Here is an 11,287-nt window from a genome sequence, read left to right as displayed (position 1 = left end):
ATGTGTTCAACTTAGTATAGTGTTTACATAAGCACTATATATAATTTAGGATCTTTGTATCCTTGTGATCAGAATTGAAATTTTTAAAAGCTCTTATTGTATGTTTCTACCATGCAAACATTCTAAGCATTTTGACCTGTACTTTTTTAACTTAATCATTGCAGCAAAGGTATGAGACTGGCATTATCACCGTTTTATAGATAAGGCTAGTGGAACTCAGAGGTTCCCTGACCCAGCAAAGGCCACGTGGCAGGTGGAGAGTTGATTCAGACCAGCTCCTTACCCCCCAACAGTATTCTGTCCCACTGGGGACATGGAGGGCTGGGTGCCATGGCGTTTCACCTCCAGACAGAATTGAACATCACATTTTATTTTGTTTCTAGATTATGTTGAATAAATTTACAAGAAACATGCATTTTAAAGGGGTTATTAGATTCCAGTTTCTTATTTGTGGAATCTGTTGGGGCTACTAGATTTTTGAGATACTGGTTCAAGGATATCTCTTTTGCTGCCCTGTAAATGTCCTTGTGACAGCCTAAACATTAGAAATTATACCGCTATTTTTCAGTTTGAAAAAAAATTGTTTTATTGAGTTGTCATTTTATTTTCACAAATAACTTCTGCATTTTACAAATTCTGCCATTGTCCAAGGTATTCTTTCCTTTAAAAAACAGTAACCTAATCTTATATGTTATAAATATTTATTGTCAAGCAATATTATGAAAAGAGGGATTGCTATAAAAAAAAAACAAATTAAAAAAAATTTTTTAAATTATTTATTTTTAGAGAGGGGAAGGAAGGGAGAAAGAGAGAATTATCAATCAGTTGCCTCTCACACACCCCCAACTGGGAACCTTGCTGGCAATCCAGGAATGTGCCCTGACAGGACTGAACTAGTGCCTTAGGTTAGTAGTATCATGCCCAACCCATTGAGCCATACCAGTCAGGGCTTAACTTCTTGAAGGAGAAGCTACTATATCATTTTGAACCTAATTTAATTTTTAAAAATATTTTAGAATTGAAAATAGTGAATAATAACCATGATTATTAACGTAATTTTTTCAAAAGTAGAACAAATTACTTAAATGGCCTAATCAGGATCTAAAAATATATATTTTTTAAACTTTCAGATCATGATTTTTAACTAAAAAGTGAATTACAGGCATTTTTAGTCATTTTTGAAGATGAATGTTGGGCTGGGATGTGAATGTATGAGATTAATTTTTTTTAACAAATATCAGAAAATCCATGTGTCTTGTACTTCAGTGTTGTCATCTTAGAAACTATACGATAATGCAAGTTTTGCAGTCATAAGAATAATTTGTCAAACTCCTGTCTTAGACTCCTTGAGGTTCAGTTTACCTGTTAGGCCTCATGAAACGAAGTAATATTTTCAGAGCCTTCAATCATTAGAATTCATTGTGTTTCTAGCATTCATCTCTCTCCACTGTCATCCCATTAATTCTGTGCATGATTTCAATAAGAAGAAAGCTTTATACCCCTTCTATTTCACTTCATTCTTATTCAGTATCTTTTATGTTCAAATTCTTACCTTCCACTTTATGGTTTCTTACATATAACTAGTAATTCCATGACCATTAAAGAGGCAGCGAGTTCATGTACATTTTTTTTACTTGCCTCCTAATTGACATATTAGCCTATTTGTTTTTATTCCATTACAAGGGGTATTTTATACTTCCTCATTTCTACTTTAGTAGTATTACTGTTATTATTTCTTGGGCACTATGAGTCAAATACTATTCTCAATTTTTAAAAATATGGAACACTTCACAAATGAGGTTGTCACGCTTACATAGGGGCCATGCTGATCTCTGTGTTGTTCCAGTTTTAGTATATGTGCTGCTGAAGGAGCACAGTACTATTCTCATTTTAAACAACTGGAATTTGAGAGGTTGTATGAGAAACCACGACTCATACCCAGGGACTCTGGAACTTTATATGATACATAAACTTTGATACTTCAGAGTTTTTAGGCACACTTAAAAGTTGGAACAAATGGAATTACTTATTGCAGGAAATACACCTTAGATTGGTTTATAGGTTAAGTGATGAAAGTTTATCATGCCTGCCATTGAGATGCTAATGTTTGTGTAAAGATTTATATACTGGGGGTCACTCAAATTATTAGGTGCCATGCTTATTTCAACTAAGTTTTTTTCACAGTTGAGCTCTATCCTATTTCAGACACTTAGAATATAACATCAAAATGGTGGGCAAGTGTGTTGGGGGCAGGGTGGGAGAAATTAAGCCATGGGCTTTTTTTTTTTTTTTTTTTTTTTTTTTTTTAATGGGATAAGTTGGAGAAAATGGAAGTTCAAAGCCTCCACAGAGTTGAGTCCCAAGGGAAATTAGGTAATATTGAAATGAAAACTCTTATCAATGTATTGGGGATGCTCTTAGAGCAGTGCTTAGAGAAAATTTTATAGTTTTAACTATTTTATTAGCATAGAGGAACAGTCAGTCATCTAAGCTTTTATCTTATGAAGATAGATATGTGTGATAAAACCCAAAATAAGTAGGAGGGTATAAGTAAATGTTAAGCACACAAATCAATGAATTAGAACGGGTCAGACTACAGGCCAAATTGGGCTAGTTGCTTTTTTCCATACAGTTCTTAAACTAGAATCAGTTTTTAAAAAGTGGGTTGTAAAACAAACTGCAACCAGGACCATATGTGACTCACAAAACCTAAAATATTTACTGTCTGCCACTTCACAGAAAATGTTTGCTGCTCCCTGAACTGGGACATAAACAATAGAGAAAAGTCAATGGAAACCGAAGGTGATGCATTGAAATAACCAGTACAATTGATAAATCTTTAGATAGACACATCACGGTAAAGAGAAGACAAATTACTAACAGGAATAAAGGAGGTAATGTCACTATTCTATAGTCAATGAGAAGATACTAGTAACTTTTAAAAATTTGCTAACTTAGAAGATATTCTTGAAATACGTGTGTTACAAAACTGGGTAAAGAAGAGCTGAATACTCAAATAGCCCAATAACAATGAAAGATACTGAATTTATAATTTAAAACTTTCCCAAAAGAAAACTAGGTCTATATGGTTTCACTGGTTCCACTCTCATATTTAAAGAGGAAATCTCCCTTAATTTTCCTGCCTTTAGAAAACATACAAACCCTCTAGGCAAAGGATTCCAGTGCACACTCTCCATTGAGCATGCCTGCACCTCCCTGCCTGACTTCCTCGGGCTTGAATCTTTGCTTTCTCCTAAGCACTAAGGGTTCCTTCCAATAAGACTTGCAACCATGGGAGCAGAGGGCAGCCAGTCCTGTCTCTTAAGAACCCTTCTTTTTGCCTAACTTTTCAGTGAGTTAAAAAGCAACTCCAAAATATATTTTTTAAAAGATTAAATTAAAATTATGTGTATAAGCAGCTCCACCTAGGCTCACTCCTGTTGCTGTGTGCTTGCTTCTTCCATTCTAAGTCCTTCCTTTATTTCACTGTCCCCAGCTTTACTAAACGTACTCTCAAAATCACCTGGATTCATGTCTTGGAATCTTTCCTGCACAAAGTCAAGAACGCACACATTCCGGACCATGCTGCGGCAGACCCACCGCAGTCCCAGTCCTTTTGTGGTGATGTGATCATCTGTTTGTTGTTTCACTTGTTTATGCATTCACTGGTTGGTTTTTGTATGTTACCTGACTGGGGATCGAACCTGCAACCTGGGCTTATTGGGACATCGCTCTAACCAACTGAACTACTTGGCCAGAGCCTCTGTTTTACTTTTTAAAGTACATATAGTACATACTTAAGCATATGTAATTATATAGTTTGTGTGTGTGTATATATATATATATATATGCATAGAAACAACCTATTTTTATTGAATTTATTGGGGTGACATTGGTTAATAAAATTATACAGGTGTCAAGTGCACAACCCTATAATACATCAGAGTATATTACTAAACGTCAAGTCTCCTTCCATCACTATTTATCTCCCCATCCCCTTTTCTACCTTCCCCACCCCCCTTTCTCTCTAGCACTCACCATGCTGTTGTCCTTTATTCTTTCTCTTCCTTTCTTCCTTCTTTCTTCCTTTCTTTTAGATGTTGTTTATTTATTTTTAGAGAGAGGAGAAGGGAGGGAGAAAGAGAGGGAGAGAAACATTGATCAGTTGCTTCTCGTACACTCCCTGACGGGACTAAACCCACAACCCAGGAATGTTCCCTGACCGGGAATTGAACCCGCAACCTTTCTATTTGCGGGAAGACATGTAACCAACTGAGCCACACCATCAGGGTTTCACTGGTGGTTCCCAGTAATGGTGCCCTGGAGCAATCTCCCCAGAAAATACATCAGCTCAGTGTGGCCAACAACAGCATAAAGCAAGAACTACTCTTCGGACAAGAATGGGTCAACAAAATGAGGCTGCATTTCAGACGAAGTGCAATCTGGGGAACTGCTAAAATGTTGGGAGACAAAATATACGTTCAGTTAAGCAAAATCGGGCTTTGTAGTGCAGCTGTGTATCTGATCCTTTGGAGAGAGGGGAAAAAAAAAAACCACTAGGAAAGCACCCATTTGTTTTCAGAAGGGGAAATTCCAGAAGCCCTGCAGAGATCATTCAATGCTCCCCAAAGGGCAGTGCTATTGATGAGTTGAATGAAACAGTCGCCCCTTGTGGGGGGCAGCGAGGCACTGCAGAAGAGCTATCATCCCTGGGTCTGGCCACCAGTGTCAGTAGGACTCTCTAGTTCCTGCAAACAACTACACAAAAAAATGCCACACCCTCTCCCCTGTTTCCAAACCTATCCAGGACTAGTGCTGCCCATAGTTAAGAACCACTGAATCTTCTCGTTTTTTATCAATGGATGAATTGAGGCCAGAGAGGGGAAGGAGCCTGCCTAAGTCACAGGCAAGACATACGGGAAACAATTAGAGATTTACTGAAAACCCACCACACAGAGCGCAGGCATTTTACTAGAATCTGGCTGGGGCAGGGGCAGGATTGAGGGAAAACACAAGAAATACAAAACACAGCCTCTATCCTCTAAAGAAGATATGAAGAGAGTGAAGGAATCCATAATTACTGGGAACCTATGCATTCTAGCACTTCCTAAACCTTTTCATGTTATCTTTGCAACAACTCTGAGGAAACAGCGCCTCACAGAGGTTAAGTGAGGACTGAGTTTGGACCCAGGCTTTTCTGACTCCAAAGCCAGTTACCTTTTCACTCTTACCTTTCCAACGTATGTGCAACCATGGAAATGATGCTTTCTTAACATTTTCCAAAAACTGAAAGAAGGTAAAAACATGTCCTGTTGAAGTCATACGAGAGAGCTCTATCTATGAATAATTAGCTCTTTTGGGACCATCTGGTTCTCCTAGCAAATGTAATGGTTTAACTTACTATTTACCATTGTTTAAAGGCCAGACTCTGTGAAGCTTGAGATTAGTTAATAAAAAGCTGAAAAAATGCAAATTATTTTGGTTGGGCAACTATGTAAATGGTCTCTGTCCCACTGAGAAGATAACCCCAAGGGTTGTGGACTTACTGCCCTGAAGGACATTAACCACTTTGGCTCTAACTTAGCAATTTCATTCCAGCACTTTTTCTTTACCTGACTATATATATATCCGTCTTTCATATCGTCCTTCTTCTGGGTCCTTCAATAATGAGTTAATTAAATCTTTGACACATGCTCCCTATATAGTTGTATGTGAGTTACATTGTTTTTTTTCCCCCAACTCTGAGTTACATTTCGACATTAGCAAGAACCAGTAAGTGTTGACTGCTGTGAGCGCAAAGCTCTCAGTGCTCTGGGGACATGCAAAGAAAGGGTGAGGAGGGGGAGTTTGGTGAATCAAAGAAAGGGAATTGTTGAGCTGGGCCTTGGAGGAAGGGTACATTTCCACAGGCAGAGAAGGAAGGGCTTTCCAGGAGGGATTGCAGCATGCGCAAAAGAAGAAGGAAATCTGGGATTGTTCTTCTGCAGAGGCGACGATTACAGAAGAGGCACCTAATCTGGTCTTGTTCCTGTCCTATTCCTGAACTTACAAGATATGGAATGTGAAGGTTAAAAGAAATAGACTACTGTAGAGGCTCAATAAGGGCAGGGATTGGAGCTGTTTTGATCAGTTGTGTACTCAGGGCTTGGACATAGTAAGCCAACAATGACTATTGAATGACTAAGTTGATCAAAATAAAAGAATATGACTGGCTTCTATTAACTGACTACATACTATGTGCCAGGCACTGTGCCAAGTTCTTTACATAAGGAATTGCATCAAACCCTCACGTTGGTGGTATGAAATAGGTTTTCTTACTTTTCAATTGAGGTTTAGCCTATGGGAAAATTGTAGCATGGATGATTTTTATCTTTGGGGCTCCTTGACCCTTTCCCCCAAAGATCCAGGATCCAAGGCTGACGATTATTCTTCCCACTGACCAAACTGCCTTCCCGGAACCTCCCCAAGCCTGGGGGTGTCAGCGTCACTGGAATATTGAGAGTCCCAGATGGCCCTCAGGGTAACCAGGGGTCACATGCACATAAATACTTACTGAACTTTAATGAGTGGATCTGGAAGCAACAATTGCTGCAGTTCTCGGTTTTCTTACCTCCGGGGAACCCTTGTGTTGTGGTAGAAATTTCGAACTAGAAAAGAAGGAAAGGGGTTCTGCTTCCACCCCTCCCTCTCCCCCATGTAGGAAGAGCACTCTGGGCCTCTTTGGAAGAGCCTCCCTATTTCTGGATATGAGGATGGTGTGCCCAACATAGAGATGTATTACTCACGTTCTCCCTTCAAGGAAGGGCTCGTGGGCCAGCTGTGAGGAGTGTGGTTAGCCAACAACCTCCACAGTGAACCTGTTCAGGTTTGCCTCGACTCTTGAACTGAGGTACTGGTCTTCTTGGGGTGCGCTGAGCCTGTGACCAAGCAGGACTGAGCTACAAGGTTTTGTCTATTCTGCCCAACACAGGACTCTTCTTAACAAGCTCCAGAGTTCCCTGCAGAGCTGACAGCTGACAGAGACATTGTCAGGTCTGCATCTTGGTCTGGCCACTCCCGTTCCCTAATCCTGCTGCCTCCTTTTTTCCTTTCTTAAGGGCTACTCCTCAATAAACCCTTGACACTCCCAAATCTGTCTCAGCACCTGTTTCCCTGAACACCCAGCTGACACAGATGAGATATTAGCTTCAAGCAGCCTTTCATCACGGAAGGGAGCGGATATGTTAGAGTTGGATTTGAACCAGGACCAGCAGGATGTAGAATCATCCTGGATGCTGGGGACCAAACCACACTTCCCCTCTGGCACATGAACCAAACAAGCTTTTATTTCTTGCTATTCTCCTTGGCAATGACTACACCTTGGTATTACATAATGTGGCTTGAGTGTTTCCACTGGCTTTCTCAGTTAGTGATATGTTCAATGAATCGAAATTGGCATTGAAGACAAGGTCACAAAGTCCATATCCAGTCAACCAGTTAGTGTGAATCAAGTCACCTGGTTATAAAGGGACTGTGACCTGGTCACATATGGACTCCATAAGCCCCTTACCCATGCTCTGAGTCATGACTTAGGACTGTCTTATCTTAACCACCTGGCAGACTGTCACCCTTCCTGCAGACCACTTATATAATGCTTTATATTTAAGGTAAGGAAGTCAATGTGGTTGGTCACCAGGCACTTAACTTGAATCCATGAATGGAAGGGAATAGTTTTTGCTTTTTGTTTTGGAAGCATTTCCTAATTCCTTATTAGAAAAATAATACTCCTCTATCCCACCATCCATTTACCCATCAAATATTTATTTACCAAGAGAGTGTTGTTACTTGCCTTTCACTTGATCAGACTCTTGTAGCTACAGCCATGGTATACACTTTTGACAAACCCACACGCAGCTCCTTTAGTAGTAGCTACCAGGCAGACACCCTTGAGGTTCTAAAGCATTACTTATTCCTGTTCCATCCGTCCTTCAAGTCAGAAACATCAAGCCTTGACTGTGGTGGAGTTAATAAGAGAAGAGGATCTTGGATTAGACAGTCAAATATGGGTTTTCCCACTTACAAGCTGTGTGTTCTTGGCAGAGGTGGATTTAACAGCAGGCACACCGGGTGCACGCCCTGGGCCCTTACTTCTGAAGGGCCCTGCAAAACCCCAACTTTACACTTTTTACTAATGACACCAAGTATGGTTTCATTACTACGCTGCATAAAACATGGTTAACATGTATTTTTATTTTCCCTGTCTCTCTTTTTTAAGGGGCCCAATATTTTCTTCAGCACCTGGGGCCTCAACCGACCTTAATCCACCTCTGGATCTTGGTATGTTTAATTAACCTCTCTGAGTCTTAGTTCATACCTCTGTAAAACAGGATAATAGTACCTATTATATAGAGCTAATGTGAGGATTATAGGAAATAATATTTGTAAAGCACTTAGCTAACACTCACTGAGTTTCTACTCTGTTTCTGAAATAAAAATATTATTTTAAAATAATTGGCCCCCGGACAGATGACATTTATAATGCTGCAAAATACATCTCCATTATATGAGAGTAACTATTTGCCTAGTGAGTGGATTATGGCACAATCTCACCCTTGAACAAAAATGACTTTAAATAAGACCTATTTTCTTTGATTACCAGATAGTTTCTAAGTTTGTTGAAGTCTCTAAGGGTCTTAATTATAAAAGTAGCTGATGCAGCTTAGATTCACCAAATCGTGGTAGAAAGGTGGGAATATGATTTAAATATTAGCTCTCTGTTCTTAAAAGATTGGTAGATATTTTGGGCCCGGGCAGCCCATCCCTGGAGTGATTGGCCACTCTTAACAGCAGTCAGGACCATATGCACTTGGTCCCATAAAAGAGGAAGTCCCAAGGCCAGCTCTCCAGAGCGGCGACAGAAGACAGGATGTGTACCCGGTCCATCTGCGGCTACGGTGCTGACTGCGGCGGGCTCAGCAGATGTGCCCATTTTCCCCTGCAGAAAGGAAGGAGTCTGTTTCCTGGGGGCCCACAGGCTGGCAGAACACCCCACCTCTCACTCATTTCTCCATCAAACCTTTATTTCCAAGGCACCCCCTCCCCTGTTTCCCTCCCCACTGGACCAGGAGAGGACCAGAGTCCACTACGCTTATGTTCCTTAGGTAAGACATGGCTCATCTGGAGGGAATAAAAATTCTTATGGCTTCATACCTGGAATTAGGTGATCACTCTTTAATGAATCAAATCAGGTTTTATTTTTTCTCCTTTTCTTCATTATTATTGGCTTCTCTGTTTTCCTATATAATTTAAAAAACTTTCTACCTTAATGTTAGATTGTTTTCAAATCATCCTCACACCGAACAGGAGCTTCTGGAGGGCACAGCTTGTATCTTATTTATCTCTTTAGCCCTCAAAACACCTGGTACAGGCCTAGTGTAGAGTAGGCATTTGGTAATGGTAGTTGAATCACGATTTTTCAAAAATCCTGTTGTAGCATTGTCTCTTAAAGCAACTTGCTACACCACACAAAATATTACTCTAGTCAAGTGGATTATGTACCTTGCAGTAGACAATAAATGGATTTCCTATTGATGGGTGGCCAGGTGAACTTTCGTAAATTGAATCCTTATTCCATGTACTTACATTGTCATCTGGGAGATGCTAACCCCGGGGTTATTCTTATTTTATTTTTATTTTTCTCATCTTTCTCTATCTCTAACTTTTCCCATCCTTCCCAATATAAAAGTTGATAATTCCCTTAACTGTGATATTTATTAGTCATCTATAAGTTGTGAGAGTATTTTCAGACTGTTAATCCATAGCTCCTACCACAAACATTTAAATGAGGTACAGGAGTATTATTTAATCCTTTTGTAGAATTTCATTTCTATTGTAGGAATCCTACTGTAAAGCAAAGCATCAATTCTGATTGACTTACTATTACTTCAGCCGTGGTTTCATCTGGGTTTTCGTTCACCAAGCCCCTGGCCGGATTGCTCACACCTCTTGGGTATTTTTGCAGCCTAGATCTTACTGTCTCAGTGTTTACGGGCTGCCCTGGCAATGCTTACGCTGACCACCAAACGTGGGAGATTTGAAATGGAAGTGAATAATCAGGGTGGGGAACAGTCAACTCAGCTCTTGGTGGACAAGATCATATACACCATAGGCTTCTATCATGGACTTCAGTCCTATGCTCTCTCTCTACTTCTGTGATCCATTAATATAAATTAGGACGTCACTTCCCAAAACTAATATTCCTACTTACGAACAGATTTTCTGTAAGTTTCCTTCTAATAACAAGAATACCTAAGCTTTTAATACGGGATTGTGTAGACAATCATTCCAAAGGTGAGACTATGTATCAGGTGCTGTGGTGGGTCCAAAGGTGAAAAGAAAGGCGTCGCCACCAGAAGCAGGAAGTAGCAATGCTGCGCTCAGATAGGGGGCCAAGTTGGGAGGGGCGGTGGGAGGGAATGCAGACCGCGTGGGCAGCCGCAGAGGCTGACCCCCCCTCAGCATCACAGCCCAGTTCATCCTGCAAACCGGGTTGCTCAGAGGCTGCCGTCTGTTCTTGGAGAGAATCAACTAGACAAAACGAAGCACACAGCCTTTCTCACCGTTTGACAAGCTCAGTTCCTCTATCTCAGGGGCAGGACGACCTACAGCCGCCCACGGTGCCTAAAGTAGCACAGACCTTAAAACACCAGGACTCTGTATCAGTTGAGCATGCCTAGCAATGATCGCACAAGGGGCTGGGAGAACTTTGGAAAACAGGCCAAGACAGAACACTGCAAGTCCTAGGTTCACCGCCGTGTGCCCAGCTCCTCCCATGACACTGGCCTCTTTCTGTTTTGGGAGGGAGGTGCAGAAGGGGACCTTTAGCAAGAGGCAGAAATGAGCCATAACTTTTAAGAAGCCCCAGCTGTGGGCACAGGAGCCTAAATGACAACATTCCTCTCACCAAAATCCCCCTCCCCCATGCTCTCCACATCTCCACCCCCTGCCTAACGTTCAAGACCTCTCCCAAGACCTACCTTCCCAGAAATCATCCTCTGACCCCACCTGCCCAGAAGTGCCAGACGTTGGTCTGAGGGTTCTACCCACGCCATCCCATTGCATCCCTGCAGCAATCTACAGATGGTACGGTTATCCCCGTGATGAGGACACTCAGGCTCCGAGAGGTTAGATCTGTCCTCATGGCTTCAGAGTGACAGGGACAGGAATGAAGCCAGGTCTAATGACCCCAAAGCTTGTGTTCTTAAGCACTCTCTATGTGATGCCACGTCTCCAGCATCACCCCCTTTTC

The 11,287-nt window shown here is 41.2% G+C and overlaps 1 non-coding gene across 1 annotated transcript; it reads right to left on the bottom strand.

The window, feature by feature from the left end:
* Positions 1–1,772: 1,772 nt before the first annotated feature.
* Positions 1,773–1,875, bottom strand: LOC150013569 (U6 spliceosomal RNA). Its single transcript, XR_016510920.1, has one exon. It is a non-coding gene; the product is annotated as a U6 spliceosomal RNA (small nuclear RNA).
* Between the last annotated feature and the right edge of the window lie 9,412 nt (positions 1,876–11,287).

The sequence above is a fragment of the Furipterus horrens genome, unplaced genomic scaffold (genome assembly GCF_987537825.1).
Source record: "Furipterus horrens unplaced genomic scaffold, mFurHor1.1.pri manual_scaffold_4, whole genome shotgun sequence".
NCBI lineage: Eukaryota > Metazoa > Chordata > Mammalia > Chiroptera > Furipteridae > Furipterus > Furipterus horrens.
The sequence above is the reverse complement of the archived record's forward strand: the minus strand, read 5'-3'. Positions and strand labels throughout refer to the sequence as shown.